The following is a 22578-nucleotide window of genomic DNA, read 5'->3' on the forward strand; positions in this document are numbered from 1 at the left end:
AAGTAGTGGTCAGAAAAGTGGCTTTGTAATGTAAAGGAAACCATCTGTCCTAGGCATAAATATTGCAGAGAACCTATAAAGACTTCCGATGGAAACATAAGCACCAAATGTGCTCAGGAAACAAATAAAGCAACTTTATGACTGCACCTAAAGCCCACTGGCCCTTTCCACTGTGCTGAACAGACCTGACTCCAGCCTTTCAAATCACCAATCCTCAGCGTCCTCGTATACACAGCCTGTTTCTTCAAACATTTGCTATCTGAATTATTACTCTTATGTTAGTACTATGAGTTTCACACAAGCATTTTAACATTTAAAAGTAAATTTTGTGGTTGCATGTAGTTCCATTAGAGTGGTTCAAAAGGTGGACACTAGAAATTGTTTTCCAATGACAGTGAAACCTTATACATGTTATACTATAATAAAAAAGTAATTTTCAAGATGTGCTTGGAGTTTTCTTCAGACAGTAAATAAGCAGGACATATACAATTAAGCATTTAAGAATAAATTTAATTTAATTTAATTTAATTTACTTTTAATATTCTTCTAATTAAAAAAAAAGTGCAGAAAAATTGATATGTAATTTAGAATTTAATTTAGTTAAATTTTTCATTGGCACAATATTACTTTTGACTGATTATATATATGTTTTTTAAAACTTTATTGATAGTTAAATTAAATTCAATAGTTTTTTTATTAAAATGTTTGTGAAATTAAATTGAGATTTTTTTTGTTGTTGTTCATTTTATAAACCCATATATTATTATTATTTTAAAACCTTTTTAAACCTTTTTGCATTTAAGCAAAATTAGTTTTAAGTTTTTAACATGTAATTAAATATACAGATTTCTAAACCAACATAGCAATTTCCAACAGATTGTACTTTTTGTACCTTTCTAAGGTCCATCTTAGTGCAGTATTGGACATTCGCAGATAGAGAAGGGTTAAATGCAACCCTTTCGTGACTGCCTCTCACTCACACACTCACTTGTCTTTTCTTATGCTCCCCTGAGCATCAAAAATGATTTGAGGCTAAAAGAGAACCTGCTGTAAAAGGGGGAAAGTGGTCTTAGTATGCGTGACCGTGGCTTTAGTCACATGGAAGTGAGAGCTGGCTTGGTGAGGTGCAGACACGCGATGCACTTGGGACTTTTAAATGGCTTCCCCAGTGCTGCTCACACTTACGCTGGTGCTTCATTCCATTGTCTGCAGAAAGTGAATGGACTGGTAAAAATCTGTATTGTTTTGGCTTTATGGCCTGTGTTTTTTCTACAGGAGGATGACTCAAATGTTGATTTACTTGAGTATTTTCAGCAGCCTAGTATTCTATGGTCTGAATATATTGGAAGACAACTTTGAGTTGTCTGTTATTTTACAATGTCACTTTATTCTTTAGTGAATAGTGTCTAGGATATGACAGCTTTCTTACTAAATTACAATGACTGTAGGCTTCGTTAAACTAGGTCACGAAAATAGAGAAATCGGTGGGAGTGGTCAGAAGCGTGGGCCAATAGGCGCGCTGATACACACTCTGCAGATGTATGGTAACCAATAAGGTTTTGAGGGTCTGAATATTTTTGGGGAGATGAGGGTGTCTCTCAGTGGTAACCTGAAGTGGGGCTGGAAACAGTGTGTGTTAATCTTTATCACTGTCAGAAACGGGAACTTCGGACGGGTTTTTCAGAGTGATTTATTTTTAAGCTCATTTAAAGCTTGCAGGGAAATCGACTACTGCTTTTGAATTTATGTTTACTGTTGCGCTGGCTCAGACTACAGTAAGATGAATGTGATTTTGTGTTCTTAGAAGTCATAAGAGCTCAAGGACACACACTCATACACACACAGTGTCAGGGCATAGACTTACACTCTTCACTCTGTCGAAATGGAACCTCCATTTCTCTCGTGTTTCATGATTTGAAATGATGAGCTGCTTAATGTTTCAAATGTTATGACATTAATTAGAATAAGATCCACTTACACTAACTTTTAAGTTGAGAATGTTTTTTTCTTCTCCTGTAATGATTCGCTGTGGTTATTTTTTTTTTCTGAAGATGTCCAGCGATGAAATCCATTGTAACAATTTGAACTGCCATACAAACATATACATTTAAAAAAATTGTCCTTTATCCTTTATATTTTATGATGAATGGGTGACGTGAAATGGTCAAAAATGACTAAAATTATATTTCAATATTACAGTAAATGTAGTTTTTTCATGTATGACATTATGAAAATGATGGTGGTTAACTACTATATTATGAGTAAAACTTAAACTAACTCTAAATGACTTTAACAAAAAGAAAATTCTTTGTCTTTTAAATTTTAAAAAGCCTTATTTTGACCTGGTATTGTAAGTTATAGCCCTGATTTTCTGAGTTTCTTTCCAAAGATTTTAACAAATACAATTTTAAGTCCTGAATATATAAGAAAACAAACACAGGCACACACACCCTCGTGAAGACTTCTCGCTTTCTCTGAGAGATCCGGTGTGAATGTGAGAACGTTACGGGGGTGGGGGCCTCCCTCAGATTCATGGCCCTCCCCCATCACTCACAGTCTCTCTCTCTCTCTCTCTCTCTCTCTCTCTCTCTCTCTCTCTCTCTCTCTCTCTCTCTCTCTCACTCTCTCTCCTGTCGCCAATCGTCTGGTGTGTCCGCTGACTGCGTCTTAAGGGCTGATATCAGATATATGAGGGATGAAATGGCTTAGACTAGGGCACATCTCCGGCTGAGCTGAGCTCTAACCCCTTTTCATTGTCCGCTGTTTTTTCTGATGTCATTTCCCTCCCCTCCAGCGACCCTGCTGAACTGATAATAATCTATCGTGGATGACTCTCTTGTCCCAGTAATCCCAGCATGCATACAGAGCTTGCTGTTTTTCTGAGAGCTGGGCTGCATGTCTGGGTACTGGTGTTGTATTATATGAGCCTCCCACAGTTTTGCCTTCCCAATAGAGTTTCAAATCACTTCCTATCCATGTCTCACCTTATCGTACATCTCATTACGACGTGTTTTCTCTGACTGTTTCATTTTTGTTTTGCCACACATGGCTTTGCTACCTGTCTGTGAGTGATATTGCCAGTCTATTGCCACATGGAGCACATGCCGAGCAGCTTCAGTGGGTCCAGATGCTCTTCAGATGATTGGGAGACTCTGCGTGATTTTAATTTGAATCTTCGCTCTCGCACACACAGAGCTACTAATTTCATTTGCAGTGGAAATGTGTGAGCAGACGGGGTGGAGACGTTACTGAAGTTCACCCACATCCACTCTGGTTACACTTATGAGGTCTGGCATGTCCAGGACAGTTTGTGGCCTTTCAGCCCTCAGTTGTCAAGCGTTATTGCTTTCATTCCCTGATTTCAAGTTACTATTGAATAATATGGTCAATTTAATCAATATCGACTTCTGCTCAATTAATGGGTTAAGCTATTGATGGCATTTAAGTTTGTTTTGAATTCCATGTCTGTAGAACATAATCTACACTTTGTTCAGTGGAAGAAAATGTGGTAAAGCTATTTTTAAAATATTAGTATTATAAACTATTAACAATAAAACAGAGTCAATTCAAATCCTACACAATAAAAAAGATATATAATTAATAAAGTCTTTGCACTGTAAATATTAGTCCCCACTTGTTTCAGCCAGCCTCCAGTGAGCAATAATTAATAGCAAATTACATCAGGCAGTACTCTCCTGAAGCAAAAGATCTTCTAGAACAGTGCTATATCCATTCTAATAACTTTTGTAAACAAGAATATGAAAAACTTCCTAAAGAATAAAGATTTTTTTTACAACCATATATCCAAGCTAAGGACCAGTTTACAACCTTCCTATATCAGCGTATGTCTGTGATTACTAAGGCTCGACACACATTTTTAAAAAATAATATTTTGGCTCATATACCTAACCTTATTTGGTTAAGACTGAAATACAACACTTTGAACAAATGTACAATGCCTAATGTGATCTCACAATATTGAAAGGAAGACTGAATATTTACTTTGGTGCCTTAGCACTCAACAGGGTTTTCTACACAGCATTTTGTTACGCTCCAGAATGGAGATGACGCGTATGAAACCAGACATGCGATCTGGAGTCCAGCGGTTCATTATTTCTGGCTTTTCTCACCATGGGACAAGGGGGAAAATGGACTCTGTAAAGAAAAAATACTTGTAGTCCGACCTCATGGCAGCAGTGCAATGTTAGATCCAGAGGTTTATGGACTAGGGTCAGGCCTACACAGCCATGAGTTGCCGTCCCATACTGGGGGGGTGCTGCTTTTAAACCCTGTGGGGGGTGTGGTTTCATCCTAGGCTAATCACTACTCTGCTCTCGGTGATGTTTATGATGCATTTAGAATGTTTTATGTCTCTTGGTCGACGTGTGTGAAAAAATCAGGCCTCTTGCCCAATAGTAATAATTCAGACTGATTCAGGGAGCTTTTCGTTCAGGTTCAGATTTGCTATAAAGATCAAGGTCACCTTGAACTTACAAAATGTAACTATTATTCTTTTCACCTGTTATTAAACTTTAGAGGTTATGGTTATTGACAATAAGGAAAAAGAAACATTTTAAATGACTTCTCTCTCACTCTATTGCTCTTTTAGGCTTTTGAAGTGAGTTTCACAATTGTGAACTGAATCGTTTTAAGCCCATATTCATTACAATATTCCTGGATATGCCTTTCTGTGTACTTATTGTGAGTACTTGCCAGGGGCATGTTTATTACAGTGTAATAAGTGTGTTTGGATTCAGAGTAGTGTGTTAAATTAAACATTAAATTAAAAATAAAAATAGTTTTTGTGAAATATTTTAGAAATGTAGCACCACTAGGACCCTTTAACAACTCTTTAACTTATTAAACATTATTATAACAGTACACTGTGATTCATATCCTGCACTGTAGGCCTTACAATATCATTATGATATATTTATGCCATGATACAGACTTCTAATTCTAAACCTATATTCCGTATCCCAACAATGTGTCTGAAATAGCTCTCTATTCACTGTTTGTGTATTGCTTGTAATACATTGCACTAGTATAGAGAACTGGGTTCAGGAGGTTGGTGAACGATTTCAAACAGTACCTCTTGAAGGATTTTGCCAAACAAAGCATTGGATTACGGTTGTACATGGGTTGTACACTATGTTTTGCACTACACTGTGGGTTTGTTGAATTACCCTGAAAATTGTCCACTATGTTTACGGACACTACTGCTAAATGTCAGAACCCCAAAATGTATGATACAGTGAATAGGGCACAGCTTATATTTGTTTGTCAGTAGGAGAGGGCTTTAATTTGATTAGTTTTTGTTTAGTATTTTCTTGAAAAATGAGGGTGAAGATTTTAAGATATTTCAGTGTAATTGTAATTAATTGTGTAAGATGTGATGAAATCATTTTAAAAACAGTTTCTAAGGCTTTTTTGGAAAATCTTTTTTGTAAACACCACTTTAACTTGCTTTAGATTTTTTTGGACAAAAGACGACTTATTCACTGTTCAGTGGTGGCTTTTAGTACAAGGTCAACTAAGGGGTATTTTTAGAGGCTAAATAAGTTTGTTTGTGAGAGTGTATGTGTGTGTGTGTGTGTGAGTGTGTGTGGTAGGCCATTATTCAGCTGTTAGCTGCTGGCTCTACTCTCTACTCAACTAAACCTGCCTGGCAGAGATTTGCAGTGTCAGGAAGAAGTCAGTTCAGTCTTTAGCAGTAGATGAGCTCCCTCAACAAATCTCACTCCAGGGCCTGCAGGCTTTGGAAAACTTTACAGACAGAAAACAAAGGCAAAGACGTTCCTCTAGTCTTTGATATTATTTCTGAAGAAATGTTTTGTTTGGGTGTGTTTTGTATTGATCCACCGTCTTTACTCCCATCGCTCATTTTCTCACAGCATAAGCTGCCATGTTGCTGTGCATTGATGAAAGCGTGGCTTGCTGATAGAAGCACCCTGAACAGTGTCTGCTAATGCTCTGTTCACAATGATTAATGGGGAGCCAGACACATCCAGTTAGTCGAACGCAGCAGCTTGCAGGCTTCCTCAATTCCAAACCTGCCGCATGTAATCACTAAAAAAAAAACCCAGCAGGAAACAAACGAGCAAAAATAGAATATTGGACAGAGCTCCAGCAGGTGCTGACGAAGGCCACGCTCAACAAACGGCCTCGCAGAATCCTCCAATTAGAGAGCGCAAAAACAGATGACATAATTACCCAGAGGAGTCCACTGTCTTTCAGGTGCTAATTGAATCAGCATGTTTGCCAAAAAACCTTGCCCATCCAGGCAAGAGAAATGGGGAACGAGGGAAGAAAAAAGCGAGACGGAGGGCAGTCTGCATGGACCCATGGCAAACTCGCTAAACCCACAGGCATTTTTACAGGGCATGCCGATAGTGTTTTGAGAGAAAATATGCTAACCGTGCGATATGTGATACGTCTGATAGTGAATCGTGTGTCATACTCTCCTGCGGCTCATCAAATCAGCAAGCTGTGTGCGCCCTTGTTAAAGGGTTTGTGTGGAAACAGCACTTAGCCAAATGAGCCTTGATGAAAGAGTGCACAGTTCTTTCTTACAGCAATTATCCTCAATAACTATTGAGAATGCACTGAAATTAGTGTTTAGGTACTTCTAGCTAAGTTGTGCTCCTGTATTGTTTTGTAGACAACGGTAAAAATATCTCTGCTTTTCGTTTCGGAGTGTTTCCTGATTGCAGGAGGAAGCTTATACAAGTAGATGAGGAAAAGCATTGAACAAAATCATTGTAAATGAGGGGAGACAAGAAGCACTTTTGTCCTCTCAGTCCAGAGCATAAGCATCTAATAGTGTGTGACACCTCGCTGCGGCCCAGGGAGGAGTTTCCAGATTTGCAGGAATGGAAAAGCTCTGCTCAGTCTCCTAAAGCCATTCTTCATCGCTCTGCTTATGCAGGAAGATTCTATACATCAATAACCAACAACTCCATTTGAGTTTGGGAGTTAATGGCAGTGTGTGAGTGACTGGGGTTTCTCGTGCTTTTGGTCCATTAGCTGCGTAAATAAACGCCATGGCGAGGCGTTTGTATTGTGTGAGCGAAAAAATAAACACAAACTCGGCGAGAGATTGGGATCTGGGGCCGTAGGAGCAGCTCCATCCTCCGTGTGTGTGTGTATGTGTGTTTCCCCACTAAGTCAGCAACATAAGCTGTTTCACACAGATGGAGGAAACTACACACCAAGTGTGTGACTATCAGCACCATCACAGGGATTTTTCCTCACTCCCTCTCACCTCGGCATGCTCTTTTTCTCACCCCAGTCAGCGAGGAGGTCACGCTGAAGCCCGGTTATGACTTATCCGGCTGTCTAGACACAGGGGCTTGATCGATATATTGGTTGACTCTTAATATTGTCTAATATTTTTTTAAAAAAGCTAATTACTTCTGGGGGCAAAGTAAGCTGGAGGAGTTTTGTTCTTACTGTAAGATGCTGTGTTATCAATCACTTTATAACTTTCTGACTTTTTTTTTGAGTGGTCAAGTTTATTTATTTAGAATATGTTTTAAATCAGTGAACAAATATTATAATTTATTGCATTATTTAATTTTATTCTTAGAATTAAAAAAATACTGTATCATCAATACTGAGTTCCAATGACACAAAAAGTTAAGAAGAGAAAAGATCTATGAAGAAATCTATGGAGACTCAAGAAAAACATGTTTATGAGGGAAAGAAATGGTAGTGGTACTCCTGCACTACCATTGCCATTTTGTGAGCTTATATTTATTCCCTTTAAATTGCTACAGGTTTCAATCACACAGTGTTCACACTGATAGAAAAAACATATTTATAGCTGCCGTCTCTCATAGGTCTGTACAGTTCACCAAATACCATCCTCATATGTTCTGCTAGCTAGATTACCTACTAATCCCATTTTGCACTGGCTCACAAAGCATGGATTTTTCACTTGAACACCTTGAGAAGTGCTTAAGCGTGCATCGGTGCATGGGTGTCTGAGCGTGTGAGCGCTCACACATGCCCCTTGAGTGCCCGCCTAATTGTGTGTGTCTAAAAAGGCCTTTGTTACAGTTTCCTGTACAGAAAAATCAGTGGGCAGGGTCAGGCGGCCCAGGCTCACCCTGCATGCCCAGGACAAGCCTCGCTTTTGTTGTTCCTCATGACCCCATTCAGACCTTCATCACCGTAACAAAGTGGCCCCCACTGACCTCAACACAGAGCCTGAGAATCCCAGAGCTAGCCATGCAAAAAGTCAGAAACCTGGCAGACTCATCTCAGATCAGTTCTGGATGTGAGAAGTTTGCCATCCTCTTAGTCCTGTGACTAAAAATGTGCTACTAAACACTATTCCTTACCTGCGCTATTCAATTTAAAAACTGTTTGACTGCTTGTGAATTTGACAGTCAAGAAATAACAAAAATCTGACACAAGAACAGTTCTTCTTCAGTAACTTTACATGAAACTCAAGTCGTAATTAAGTATTTCCTCTTCTCCCAATTAAAAAATACACGTAAGATCAATTCAAAGTAATTTCTCTGCTTTTCAGTGAGCAATGAAAGAATATCAATAACTAAGGAATTTAGAAATTAGATCATGCCTTTGTTCTTGCTGGTGAAAACTAATGGTTAGATAGAAATTTTCCCATGACATGCTCTGGCCACCACAGTGGTTTTCAGATGTGTGTCTGGAGGGTAAAGGCTGTTGAAAATATGCTGCCGGAATACGCCGCCGGTATGCCATTTTGGGCTCTTAGATGCTTTGACTTGTGGCTGCAGAAATGTCTGCTGGATGTGCAAATAATCCTGGTGATTAACTCGGCCTGTCGTGGTGCCGTGATGTGGCGTGGCCTGAAAGCTGCTTTTATGAGCCTGTATATTGCTGAGTGAATCAGGCCGTAAAGCTGTCTCGACATAAAGTGCACAGCCCTGTGTGCTGTCTGCCTTTCATAAACATGGACCTGCTTATGTCCAGTACAGTCATTACCCCTGTACAGCAGTATATTAGGTAAATGCATAAACACGGGAATCTGTTCTGTTAGTCAACATCTGGCTCTCTTTTACCTCACCACTCTGCATGTTCCGGACAGTACAGTAATACCTGAAGGTGCATGATGAAATGTGATTGCACAGGAAGTATCTGTGTTTAGCGTGATCAGCGGGCACATGGCTATTCATGGAGCAGTTGTCATGGCACCAGTAAACACGGGTACCTTATTTGTTGAGCTTATTTGGACACACTTGTTTTGCTGTCACTGTCCTGATGGCCGCTGCTGACTTTAGATTTCAAATGTCCTTTCAAACTTAACTCACCTGAATAAGCTCTACTGCAATCCGAGTGCCGCACTAAATGTCCGTTCCCTGTGCTCCTTGCGAGACAAAAAAGAAGCATTCGATCCCTGTGGGATTTCCTGAGGGAATTACAAATACAACAAAGTACAAAAAGGAGAGAATTCCTCCTTTGCTAAAAAGGGGACGGTGTGTATACAATTATGGTTTGAATGAATGCGCATTGTGAGTGACCGGTTCACCCCATTTACATTCGAGCTGAATATGCGCCGAAGCGGCTATTAAACCTTGAGGTTCCCAGCACATAAAAGGCTTCATTGTGACACCAAAGAAATTCTAGTGACATCTAATCACAAAATAAAAGGCCTGAAAATCTCAGGATCTCACAGCAATCTTTCTGGGTTATCTTGAGGCAGCGTGACCTTTGTGACATTGATAGGATTTTACACACACACACACAAAAAAGTGCCTAAGTAGACACACAGGCGCACACCCTCACAAATAAGGGGATGGGAATCTCTAGTCTCACAATGCCATTCGATTTTGATTCAGGGCGCCATGATGTGATTAGGAATCGATTTTCAATTCCTCTTTTTTATTTCTGTAACTTGCTAAGGAAGGGCACAGGTAGTGGGGTACTTAGTTAAAAAATAGTTTTATGTGTTTAACTCCACATATATATGCAAAATAAAAGCATGTATTAGTGAGAGCTAGGGATGCACTGATCCAACATTTTCAGTTCTGATACTGATACATAAACTTTACGTAACGGTCGATATCCCATTTGGGGAAAAAAAGGGGGTGGGCGAACGATGACTCCTCAAGAATGATGATTGCGAGTGACTGAATGTATTCTGTAGAGAGATGAGCTGAGCTTCGGAAGAAAGGACGTACAGAAGTGAATGTAAGGAGGTAAAGAGTTCCAGAGAGACTGAATGACCTACCACCGACAGTGGACAGATCGAACTTGGGGTTTTTGTGTGATCATGATTGTAGTTAAGGAAATTTATAAAGTGAAGGATTTTCAATACAGAGAATCATGATGTATCAAAGAATCTGTTATTTTTCCCTTCCTGAAAGGCATGACATTAGCAAACCCAAGTGCCACATAACCCACCTGCCTTTACTCTGTGTGGGAACTTTTGTGTGTGTGTGTGTGTGTGTGTGTGTATTGCTGCATTGTGTGTCTTTCTCTTTGAAGCCATAGGAATCTTTGGGCAGACAGCTTCATGGTGTTGCTCTCTGCTGCTAGTTACTACAAAAGCACAGAGCTGGCCTTGGAGCCACGGCTACTTGAACTTGAGAAAATAGACCTGAAACATATTAAATGTTTTCATAACATTTTACACAAGTTGAAAATAGCAATGACATCTTTTTTCAGATTGGATGGCCAGTGGCCACTTCATAAAAATTTGATGGTGCATTGAAAGCATTGCATGCACATTGTTAATGTCTCTTTACTGTGGCATTGGCTGGACGGTGATGGAATCAGCCCAAAACCATCCAGACTTCTCCCAGCCTCTCAATTTCTCTGACAGTTACCTCTCATGTGAGTCCAAACATATGCTTTCCTTTAATATTGGTTCTGTGATAACCTACAGTGTCTTCTTCTCCCTCATTTTTCCATGAGCTGTAAATAAAATAAACATCCTTTCTTTATTTTTGGCTTGAAAAGCCAGACAGATGAGGTGTTCCTGTCTCCTGTTTTAAATCATCTACCAGTGCAGGAAGGCCTGCACCAGGGGTCCACATGGGCTAATTTGACTAATGCTATTCTCAAGCTGATCAGCAGCAGGGAAGTCCAAACTTCATCTTCTCAATGATTCATCCCACATTCGCACATTCTGCCTCAGTGTTGTGTCCTGGAGTTGAATTTTCATATTTCAGACTTTTTTTTTTCCGCTTTATTGCCATACACTTTTCTGAAGGTGTCATGTTTACTGTCAGTTCATTTTAAAACAATTCAAAAACAACATGTTTCATTACAAATAAATTTTGTCATCAGGACATTCCTATTTGAAACTTTTAATAAAAATAAATGTATAATTTTTTATACTGTACTAGTATGTGTGATTTTCAACTTATCAACCCTCAGAAATGAGCGATGAATTATGAAAATGTCTTCAGTTTCCCCTTATCTTAAACTAACTGAAAACAGGGACATGAATATTTCATACATTAATAAACTTAAATAAAGTCCTGCAATTCACAAGTGTAGATAGACATTGATAAATGGAGCAACAACTTGATGCCAAAAGGGCAAGTTCCTCAGACTCCATTTTGGCAAAGAGTTAGACATTCCTTGCATCCTTTTTCTAGACAGTGGAAAACAGGGTGTACAGTGCTCTTTTAGGGACACCGTCCCGGTGAAAAGCTCTCATCTGAACGTTTTGCACCATGCACAACACTACACTGATAAGATGACACGTCTCCAGTCAGTCTTCTATTCATGCATTATCTTTGGATTTATGGTGACCTGTCGCCTGTTGCTTTTCTCTCTGTGTGCCAGTGAAGGGTAGAATATATGTAGATGACACCCCTGAATAATCCAGAACACCTGCATGAGGCTGGGTATCAGTTTAATCTGCTTCAGTCGCTAAAACTGGGGTTTACGTGCACTGGGGTTCTCGCTTTTGGGAGGCTGATGCGGTGTGTAAATGAACGGCTTTGTCAGGATTTGGGATTTGGGAATTGTAGGTTTATAGTGATGTCCTGAGAGACTGCGCCGACTGACACACTGACCTTTCCTCTGCTGAAATCCGCCAGGTCTCAAATGCCACTCATCTCAACATGACAACTGTGAGTGCCATCCTGCACCACATAGTGTGAATGTCAACCACCTCCCCACATACAAAAGCTCCTACACTCATTCTTCCTGCTTGTCTCCTCTATACTAGCGTGGAGCCTACATTGTGATGAAAGAGTATACCAGGTACATGGCAGTGGCCCTAACCACTCATTCTCTTCCAGATCCGCTATGAAAAGGTGGATTGTTCTTGTGCCAGCCTCTGACTGAGATAATTACTATGTACAACACAATGTCGATCTCTGTACGAGCAGCCTGGGATTTTTTTTGTTGTTGTTTTATGTGCGATTGTTTGCAGGCTCTTTTGTTAACTGTGTGAGAACTTGAGCCTTATGGTGGTATCAGACGCATTATCGGCATTCCTGTCTGTTAATGCGTCTCTTGATCTCATTTATGCGTCCTATCAGGCCTGGGAAGCCCGCAGAGCTTGCGTCTGCAGACTCATGGCACCAGTATCAGATGGCTGAGGACTGTGCCAGTGTGCCTTAGGTGTGGGCTGAGGAAGTGCTACACACAAGCCCTTCCTTACATGGTGTCATATGGTGTCATTTAGTATTTCAGAGAATGCCCTGAGGGAAGCAATACATAATTCCTGCATGTGTGCATTTGGATGTGCGGTATTTGCATGGAAGGGCACACGTGTTCTCACGTACACATACGTGCAGCTGAAACCACATCTTCTGTAGTGTGCATTGGCTAACAGATGATAAAAGATGAAAAGCCTTTAGACAAACACATTACGCCTTTGCAGGCCAAGATAAATCCCATAAAGACTCTCGGGTGATTGAAATGCACCATGCACTCCATCCATTAATGTCCTGGGGCAGGAAAAGGCAGACATAAAGAAAGAAAGAAAAACCTTATCTTTCTATAACGCGCCATGTGCATTTGATGAAAGCAGCATGTGTATTGTTATCTGTACATTAAGGAGTTTGGGGGGTGGGGTGGGGTGGGGGTAATGACCTCATCAAGACATGACTTTACCCCTCCAGTGTTCTCTACCCGCCTCACCATGGCCAGAAAGCAGCTCGGATGACACCTCGTTATCCTAGATCTGTGGAACGCTCGCAAAATGATCAATATTTCATAGGGATACGCTTTTAATCTCGGATCACCCGGCAGCATATTGGTGAGGGGCTAGCATATCCAGCTCATCTTTTTCAGGAGATCCATTCGTCCATCCGTCTGATAGTGACACGCAGTGACTCCGTAATAAGGCTGGACCTTCGCGGGACCTCTGCAGGATAGAAAGGCAGCTTTAGACAGTAAGCTGTTAGTGCTCCTCTATGAGAGCCATTGACTCTTCAGGTTAGATTTAAATCCCCTGCTTTAGTGCTCTCTATATTGGTAAAGGCAAACACTGGAGAGCCTCAGACCAAGTCATTGAGTGTATTCCGTGTAGAATGAAGTGGAGGTGAAGCCAATTCTTGATATACCTTCTTAAAGGTGAAAGTTTATTTTGAGCAAAGCCTTAATAGAACCACTTTTAGTTTCCAAAAGAAGATTTCAAACTATGTATGGTTTGTTTTGTAAAAGAGATGTGAATGTGTGAAGAGCCTGTAGGGTTAATGAACCTCTGCATATCCAAAATTTGGTAGATTTGGTAGGAAGCTTTACTTTTACGAGTGCATTAAAAATAGGTACCTTTAACAAAATATTTCTGGAGTATACTGTATCTATAAAGACAGCTCAATGAACCCGTTGGGTTTTCTATACTCAAAAGGAACTGTACACAATGCTTTTTACTTCTGTATAAAATTGCTGACGTTTGTAGAAGTTAAAATGTTCTTCCAGCTCAATCAAGCAGCCTGTGACTGCTTTCAGTAGCATTTGCTTGATTTGAGTCACATGTCCATCCCCCTGCATGATGCCCCCTCACTCTGTGAGTCTGTGTGTAAAAATCTTGCCATGCAGTATGGAAACTCTGCTCAGTGGGATGTGTGAATCACTGACCGATCTGAAGCAGCATATTTGGACACCAGAAGGTTGTGGCAGTGCTTTGTGGCGACATCAGAGCTCACATTAATTCCTGACTGGGAGAAGAGGGTGCAAGAGAGAAGCCTGCTGTCCATCGGTCATCATTAAAGACACTGTTGTTGCGGCTGCTTGTCATCTCTGTCTTCCACAGGGCATTTATGGGCTGGATTTATTAGCCTTTGACCTGCTAGGTTAGTGTAGAGTGCTGTGAAATGGCAGAAGACAAAGCCAAGTGAATAGAGAGGCCCTGATCAATAATACTGAAGTGCACTCCATTTGGCTAATGGACGGGGTGTCATAACTGTTCTTCCTGAGTGAAGTGTCATGAGGTTATATGTGATCTGTCAGGAAACAGGGTTTTTTGTCGAGTCGTTAGGGGACACCACGGAGATGACTTTCTGCACCAGCTGCTAACAGTTAAGGCTAATTTATGCTTCTGTGTTGAAACTTTGCTGTAAGCAACGTGTAGGTCCTGTGTAGACACTTCTTCAGAACTGCAACTACGTAGACCTCAACAGCTGTTATGGGTCTGCAGTCAGACAAACATGGATCAAGTTGAACCAAGAAGTCCGGAAACATGAACTCTTCTACCCCACACTACAGAGACTGCATACAGCAGCAAATTAAAGGCGAGAGATTTCCTCAAACATTGGTCTGGACATCACAGGACAAATCAAAAGTTGGAACAAGTGAAAAATACTGAAACAAACTGACGATGGTACGAGGAGTGGGAACACCCAACTCCCTAAATAGTGCACTTCACAGATTATAAAACTAATAAAAGATATTTGTGATTCAGCCCTAGTGTTTTGGTGGTGTTATCGCAGACCAAGTTTAAACGTTAGTCGCATAGGACACTCGCTCTGCACTGGGTCAATGCAGATGCATAAATTGCCCTTTATCTATGACTCAATGTCATACCCAGTGATGGTCCTGGAAAATACAGAGATGACAGTTTAATGGCAGTAGACTTTAATTGACCATCTGATAAAGTAGTGCAGAAATGGTAATGTGTCTCATTAACCTGTCAATCACACTTCCGTTTTTCAATGCTATTGAGTACTGAGCATTTAAAGCAAATTGCTCATGTGCAGACACCCACACTCTTACAGAGGGAGAACCCTGAAGTGGCTGCATGCTTGTTGAGCTATTTCAGGTGCTAGGCCACCCAGGCAGCTGCATTTCAGCAGGCTGAATAATATGATGGAAATGTGATGGAAAACAATAACCATATAAACTGAAGTCTCTCTCTCTCTCTCTCTCTCTCTCTCTCTCTCTCTCTCTCTGGCACTATATGACATCTGAATGCCACTGGCTCAGGTAAGATATTGAGACTCGCCTAATGTATTCTGTCTGTTAGTATAATTGCTTGGAAATATTATGGGCCCATAACAGACCGACTCTGGCAGCCCAAGGAGAGGTGCGTCTGAAGTTTTGTCTGTTGTCTCAGCTATCCAGCTCTGAGATGCATGATGTGTCAGCACGTCGAGTCCTTGCACCGTCGCAGGTCACAGTCTGGCTCCGCACGCTCCTAGCAGACATCTGCGCCACGTTAGCGCCGTTCAGTAGAAACATGTGGGAGCGCCGTAATAAATAAACAGCCCATTGCCGTGCGCTAACAAGCCAGAGCCCGGCACTGCGCATTAGTAATGCAACCTTCACTCCACAAGAGGGGAACTAGCAGCAGAGCATGGATGCTTAAGCAGATGCGTGCCTGCCGGCGGCTCATCCGCTCCCCTCCTCTGGATCTGCCAGATGGGGGTTATTGATGGCCAGCCACCGTGCACAGGCAAGAGGCACAGTCATTAGCAGAGCACGAGAGAGAGAGAGAGAGACCGAAACCTTTCTCTATGGGCTCATTCATCAAGCAGGTCCACCGCATGCCTTTTCTGCACTGGGTTTGAGAAAGGGAACTCAAGAGAGAAAGAGAGAGAATGAATAGACGTGTAGAGTAAGTTGGGCTATCAGCCCTTCTCTCTCAGTATTTGTTGTTTATTTTAGGAGATAACTTTGCCCCAGACAGTGCAGTGACTGTACAGGGTGTGTGGCCTGTGTCAATAGTGTCTGATGTATTTGCTGGCTGATTATGGTGGTTGGCTGGACTGAGAGTAAGCCTTGCATGCCAAGGCTGAAGTCCCTGTCCCTCTAGACAACTTCACAACTGCCTCTTAGAGTCTATTCTAGAGTCCTTTAGAGAGGCATTCCTTTTAATATCCTTCTGAAGAGTTGTGGTTGTAATTTCTTTGTTCCTTGTATAGGGAACTTATCTACTTCAGATAATCTGCGTGAGATGTGGTGTATGCTCTTTGATGTGAAGCTCTAGCGTGTGCTGTCATTTCACTGGTATGTCTAAGGAAAACAGGCATTACTTGAAATGGAATGGAAGTAAATAACAGGCTTACCTTTGTTATAAAGCTTTCTCATCTTTCAAAATGCGCACGATTTGCCTGTAAAATTTGTTTAATGGTACTTAGTGTAAGTATTGTCTTTAGATATTCATTCCCTTGTGGATCACATCTGGGATTAAGGCGAGGTGTGGCCTGGGCTGATTTAAGGCAGAGTTATGGCAGCGTAGCTGATAGGTTAGGCTTTAGTTTGGGATCTTGTTGGGTCCTGGGACCTGTTCAAGGAAGTAGGGTTTGAAAGATTAATCATTTTTTTATATTAAGTACTGAAAGAGTGCATTTATACTGTTCACCACCCTGAGCACTGCCTGCTGCCTCTCTTCCTTGAACAGGTCCCAGGACCCAACAAGATCCCAAACTAAAGCCTAACCTCAGGGCCTAGACCAGCTGGCCTAACATATCTAAATGCTAGTCTAACCCAATCACAGGCAACCAAACATGGTGCTGTGTACAATGACCACAACTGACTCACAGTCTGGAACTCTAAGTTCGGTCTTTAAATTGAAAGCTTAACTTCACTTGGTGTACGAATAAGTTTCAAAGCATTTTTGTGTAGTGTATGGTTGTAATTTAAAAATTATCCTGCTCTTTTGTTATTTTATGGTAACCAAGTAGTATTAAACATGACAATTGTCACTTTTTTGAACAGAAAATAACATGAAATTTAAGTAGCTTTAACATGGCAAGTAAGAAGTATTTATTTATTTATTTATTTATTCATTTATTTATTTAAGGAAAAGCTCTTCCAAAGCATGTGCATTGATTTCTTCTGTTCTTGGGGATAATATTTTATCCATAAAGTAGGTGTTTATATGATTTTAAAAAGGTGATTTCAATGTTAGCGAACATGGACATAGTGCATTTATACTTGGTTTTAGTTGATTTTGTTTGTTGAATATTTTTAATACTACACAACAGTTAAATGACAAAGCAGAGGAAGAATGTTTGAATGTTGAGTTACAAATACATTTTAAACAAAAACATATTCGCACACCTAATAATTGCAATTCAAATTTGAATCAAATTGTTTGTCAGAAAAATCCCAATTAACTAAATCATGAAGCTTTAATGGACGGAGGGTTGGGGATGTACAATAGTTTGATTGTAAATGTGTGACAGCACAGCCCTTTGCAATACTTATTTTTTTATTTATTTATTGATTCATTTATAATTTTTTTTGAGGCTCTAAATATGCATTTCTGCTCTCAGGAACTATAACACATTTTTACTGTGTTTGTGTGAACTACGCAAACCAATCTTCAGTCCTGTTGGGGATTACCCAATATGTTTTTTAGTAAATTCTTTTTAGTACCTTACAATGCATTTTGAGATATAAAGCAACATAAAATAAGTATTCTATCCAATCATGCAGCTCCTATTGAGGGTTGGGAGGTGTAGAGAGAAGAGGCTTTGAGCCTGGTTCCTAATCAGGGCTTACCACAGCCCCCCTGGCATTCTCCACCAGCCTAAGGTGTCCGTCTGAAGAGACAGACTGTCAACGCGGAGGGTCTTCTCCTAGGCTTGGAGTGTTCTGCAGATTAGATTCCCAAATTCCAAAGATAGAGCTGGAGACTCTGCTCTTTGGTGCTAAAGTAGCAGTAGAGCTAACTGGAAGAGTAATGATCTCTTAGACCCAGTAGAGCACAGATAAGGGTATCTCTCCCTCATGTGCCACAGACATTATCCATTCATGTATCATCTGAAGTCAGACTCCAATTTTGACAACTTGATGGCGTCTTCAAGAGGAGGAGGTGTCTGGTTCCAGCTCGCAGGAGAAGAGAGCAGTGAGCTCATAGCTCCTGAGGGTGGAGGGTGTCACAGTGAAACTGCCTATGTGTGATTCATGCTGAGAGTTAATACCTTTCTGTTTATTCATTCTTTCACTTTGCGTTTTTTGACAGCGCTAGCATACACAAGGCTAGCGCCTAAGCTAACATGCTGCTAACAAGGTAAATTATGAGGAATTTCTCGCTGGCATTTCAGCTGTGTGTTCTGAAACATCACCCAGGATCAGATTTTAAACTTTCAACATCAGACTCTCACCACACAGCCTCCTCAGTGTGTTATTTGGCCTGCGGCGAAGCACGCCAAAGCCGAGGCAAGTTTAAAAAGTATCCACACCTGGATCGATTACAATGTGGCTTTGTCCAGCCATCTCAACAAAACCGAGGTTTCCTCATCCTTCTTTCTTTCTCACATCCAATGAGGCAGCAGCCAAGGCCACTGATAATACAACATGCTTTATGTCTTTCCTGTTAACTATTTCCATATCCTCTTAGCTCTCACTGCATGAGCTCATCCCTGAGGGCTGATTTAGCGCTTTTGAGCATGAGCTTCCTGCTAAGCCAGGTTTAGGCCCACGGATGGCAGAGCCGGAGTTTTCCTGTTTGGGTGTGTGTTGAAGGGCGAGCTTAAGTCTCATTAGATTTGAATGGAGTCTAGGCCAGAGAATGTGTTTGTGTTTGGAAGCATGCCTGACATTCACTCATGAGTCAGAGAGAAAAAGCTCTGCATCTCACATTTCAAATCCTCTTAGATGAAGATGATAGGGCTGTGAAATAGAGATGATCATGTTTGCTCTAAACAACAGTGCACAAACGGCCTCGTGTGGTAGGGAATTCCTTTGATAAAGAGGAATAGATGGAAAGAGATGATGAAAGGCACCTCTGAAATGGCTTAGGGGTAGAGGCTACATCTGCTACGGTACCTCCTGTACCTAGAACACTCTCTGACACTGTGTAGAACATGGTACTGTGATGTCTCTCCAGATTTTTGAATGACAGCAAATGGGCTGAAAGTTCTTTGGTTCTACCCACTGAGTCACAGATGTAGTCCTAGAGCTCAGGAATGGGGGGGTACACTGCTATTTTAAAATAAGGGGTAAAATCGCTTCATCTTTTATGTTGCCCTCCTCCTACTCTCTATCTTCAGTGAACGCATGCAGCTGGTTTCGGCTCCGTCATAAGGCATTTTGTTATCCTGGAGCCTACTCACTCTGTCTCCCATCCTGGCCTATTTGCACTTGGATTTGTAGAGAAAATAACCAAATCTTCAGAGTGCTTTGTGTTGCGTATATGTTCAGTGCGGTGCATCTGTCTCCCAGCTGAAGAGCTCTGTCTAAACTGTGTTAAATACCTCAGCATGAGCTGCTGACAGAAGAAAGACCTGGCAGCCCTCGCAGCTTCACTACAGCAGTGTGAAAGACCTGGCAACCCTTGCCGCTAACACCACAGAACTCTGAAAGGCTCATTAGGGACTACTGTTCGCCTCCACAGAGACAACAGCTTCTTCGGCAGTGAGTTACAAAGGGAAAAAAAAAAGAGAATTGAAGACGACAGTATGTTCGACTGATAGCGGTACTGATGTAGTAATGAAATGTAGACACGCAAGTTGCAGCCACTGGTCTGTGTATCAGATTTACAGAAGGGAATTTACTGTACCATGGGAGAAAAAAAAAGTCTTTGTGGGTGCCTGAATAGAAACATGCTGCACATCTGTTCGCTGTTTAAAAGGCACTATTATTCTTCCTTTACCATGCCTCAAAAACAAAATAAAATGTCCACGTTTTAAAGCATGCACACGTCGCTTTCTTGTCGTCTGCCTCCATTTTGAAGCAGGGCTTCACGTTCCCCAGCCTCTAGCAGGAAGTCTTGAATAAAGAGAAGCAGGAGGAGGTTGAGAGCTTCCAGCCCAGATGGTGCTAAATACTGATTAAACCTTGGATCTTTGAACCCCATAGATCTTTCCAATTAGCCATTGTGTGGACAACAGGCTGAAGTGGCGGGGGATTGGGAGGCCCCCCAGTGAGGCTTCAGGCCCAGCTTTGTCACCTGACACTTCCCCCATGCTAACAGGCCCGTAAGAGACTCTTCAGATGACTTGAAAACATTTGAGTGGCTGAATTTCTGTGTGACAAGTGTGAAGGGACAAGAGCCAGCAGGCACATAGGAATGCTATGTATGGGGGAACTGAATGTGGGCCCATCCTTTTCTGAATATGTGGGTAGATGTGCTTGGGGTGTGTGAGTGTGTGTGGGTGCATACACATGTTTAATGCGCCTGTGTTTGTGTGTGTTTGTGTTATATGCTTTTTTGCGGAAGCAAATACTGAGTGTTTTTTTTTAGATCTTTGCCTAGTTTGAGCTAACCGCCAGTTGCTAGCTAACTCATACTGACTGTTTTTATTTTTCTCTATTGAATTCCTCCCACATCCCTCAACCCCCCACCTCTCCACCCCATACATAAACACATAGTAAGACTTTACCTCTTGCCTAAGGTCTGTGTGTGAGCTCTCTCAGCTGTATCACCGCTCACCTGCTTTTCATTAGCAGCGAAAGAGGATTAGCGCTAGTGCGCCGTGCCTGCCGTGAGAAAGAGCAACATCATCAGTCTGGCCCTGACAGCATTGCTTAAGTCCGTCAGCAGCTCGCAAGATGGCTCGCCTCAACCTGTTCCTCCAATAAGCAGCACCCCCACCCCCAAACACCACCACCACCCCCGTCTCAGAATGCAACCCGAACCTGCCTTTAACCCGCTTCCTCCCCAACAAACAAGCACAGCTCCCAGGTAATCACCCAGGATCCCCTCTGTAAACTACCCCCTCTTTGCTTTAGGGCTGAATGATCACCTCTGTGGGCCTGAAAGCTTTTCTCCTGAGGGATGAATAAGTAGGGAGAGTCTTTGTGTTGTTAACGCAAGTTTTTTTTTCTGCTAGGCGTAGGCCGAGACGCTGCAAGTGCATTGAGTGCAATACTCTTGCATAAAGCATGCGAGGTGGATAGTATCATTTCTTTCTTCAAAAACAGCAGTTCATCTCCTGTGTTACTGCTGCATAAGTTATGAAAGCCTATTGATTTCATTGATTTCTACTGAAGTTATGAAAGCCTATTGAATTCAGGTGCATTGGCAACAGCTCATCTGCAAAAGAAAGTCCAGTGTTGACCCCAGTGTTTGTTGGATTTGCTGGTTAGTTCATGAAAATTCAATAAAAAGTCCAATGAATTAAGTCCTATGCAAGTATCATAGTGTGTGTCAAAACATAATTCAGAAATGTAAACAAAGCTTGATGTGAAATGCAAGTAAGATGTTCTCACAATGTTGATGTTGAACGTGCATGTGTTTTCCATCAATAATGGAAAACGGGAAAACCTATAAAAAATATTTTTATTGTGGATTTATAAGATGTAGCTTTTAGAAACATGAAGTGCTTTGTGGTGAACAACTCTGACTCAGTTAGTTTCTTGGAAATGGAGCATCAGATCAGTCTGAACAACTTTGTTTACATCCTATTGATTAACTAATTAAAAAAATGGAAACATTTTTAATAGCAGTGCTTGGTTGATGTTGCTGAAGTCAGGTTTTCCTGGCTGTTTGGGAGTTGTTCAGAGCTTTTTTATTTTCTTGGAAAGAGTTCAATATGCTGGATGTCCTGTGGTCTTAATGCTCAAAGGCCCGAACGATCTATCGATCTGTTTGTCTGTCTGTCTGTCTCCTTCCTTCCTTCCTTCTTTCCTACCTTTTTGTTTGTTTATTTGTTTGTCCCATAAACGTGTTTGATTAATTGAGTTCATTTATATATATATATATATATATATATATATATATATATATATATATATATATATATATATATATATATATATATATATATATACACACAAACCAAACCATATCATCTAAAAACCCTTCTTAGCCACAGAATGTGAACTGATGGCATATTATTCCCAAAACCACCCTCAGAATAATGTCACCATGCAGCAATATATTCTTACATCAAGTTAAATATCAGCATTTTATTTTGGCCAGAAATGCCTCTGTCTCTGATTAGATATGCACTGAACAGCTGCAGAGTTACAGTGAAAAGATTTAAATGTACTGAAATGTATTAAGTACAGAAGAGCGGTCAGGCTCCCATTACTTGCTCCCCATGGGCCAGATGCGATGTGGGCATTCCTGTCATTCGGATGATTTGTGTATTAATACATGGCATCATGTGTTCATGAACCTTGCAGCCTCACCGCTCTGTTCTGTCAGGTTTCCCCGATCGGCTGCCTCTGGGGCAAGGCCGCTCAATAAGTCTGTTAAGGTGAGAACAGCCGAGGCATTTGCGCGCTAAC

General features: G+C 41.1%; 1 protein-coding gene across 1 annotated transcript in view; it reads left to right on the forward strand.

Moving 5' to 3' along the window:
• Positions 1–22578, forward strand: part of efna5a (ephrin-A5a) — a 55007-nt gene that overhangs the window by 9503 nt on the left and 22926 nt on the right. The gene's annotated exons all lie outside the window — the stretch shown is intronic.

The sequence above is a fragment of the Hoplias malabaricus genome, chromosome 15, assembly GCF_029633855.1.
Source record: "Hoplias malabaricus isolate fHopMal1 chromosome 15, fHopMal1.hap1, whole genome shotgun sequence".
Classification (NCBI taxonomy): domain Eukaryota; kingdom Metazoa; phylum Chordata; class Actinopteri; order Characiformes; family Erythrinidae; genus Hoplias; species Hoplias malabaricus.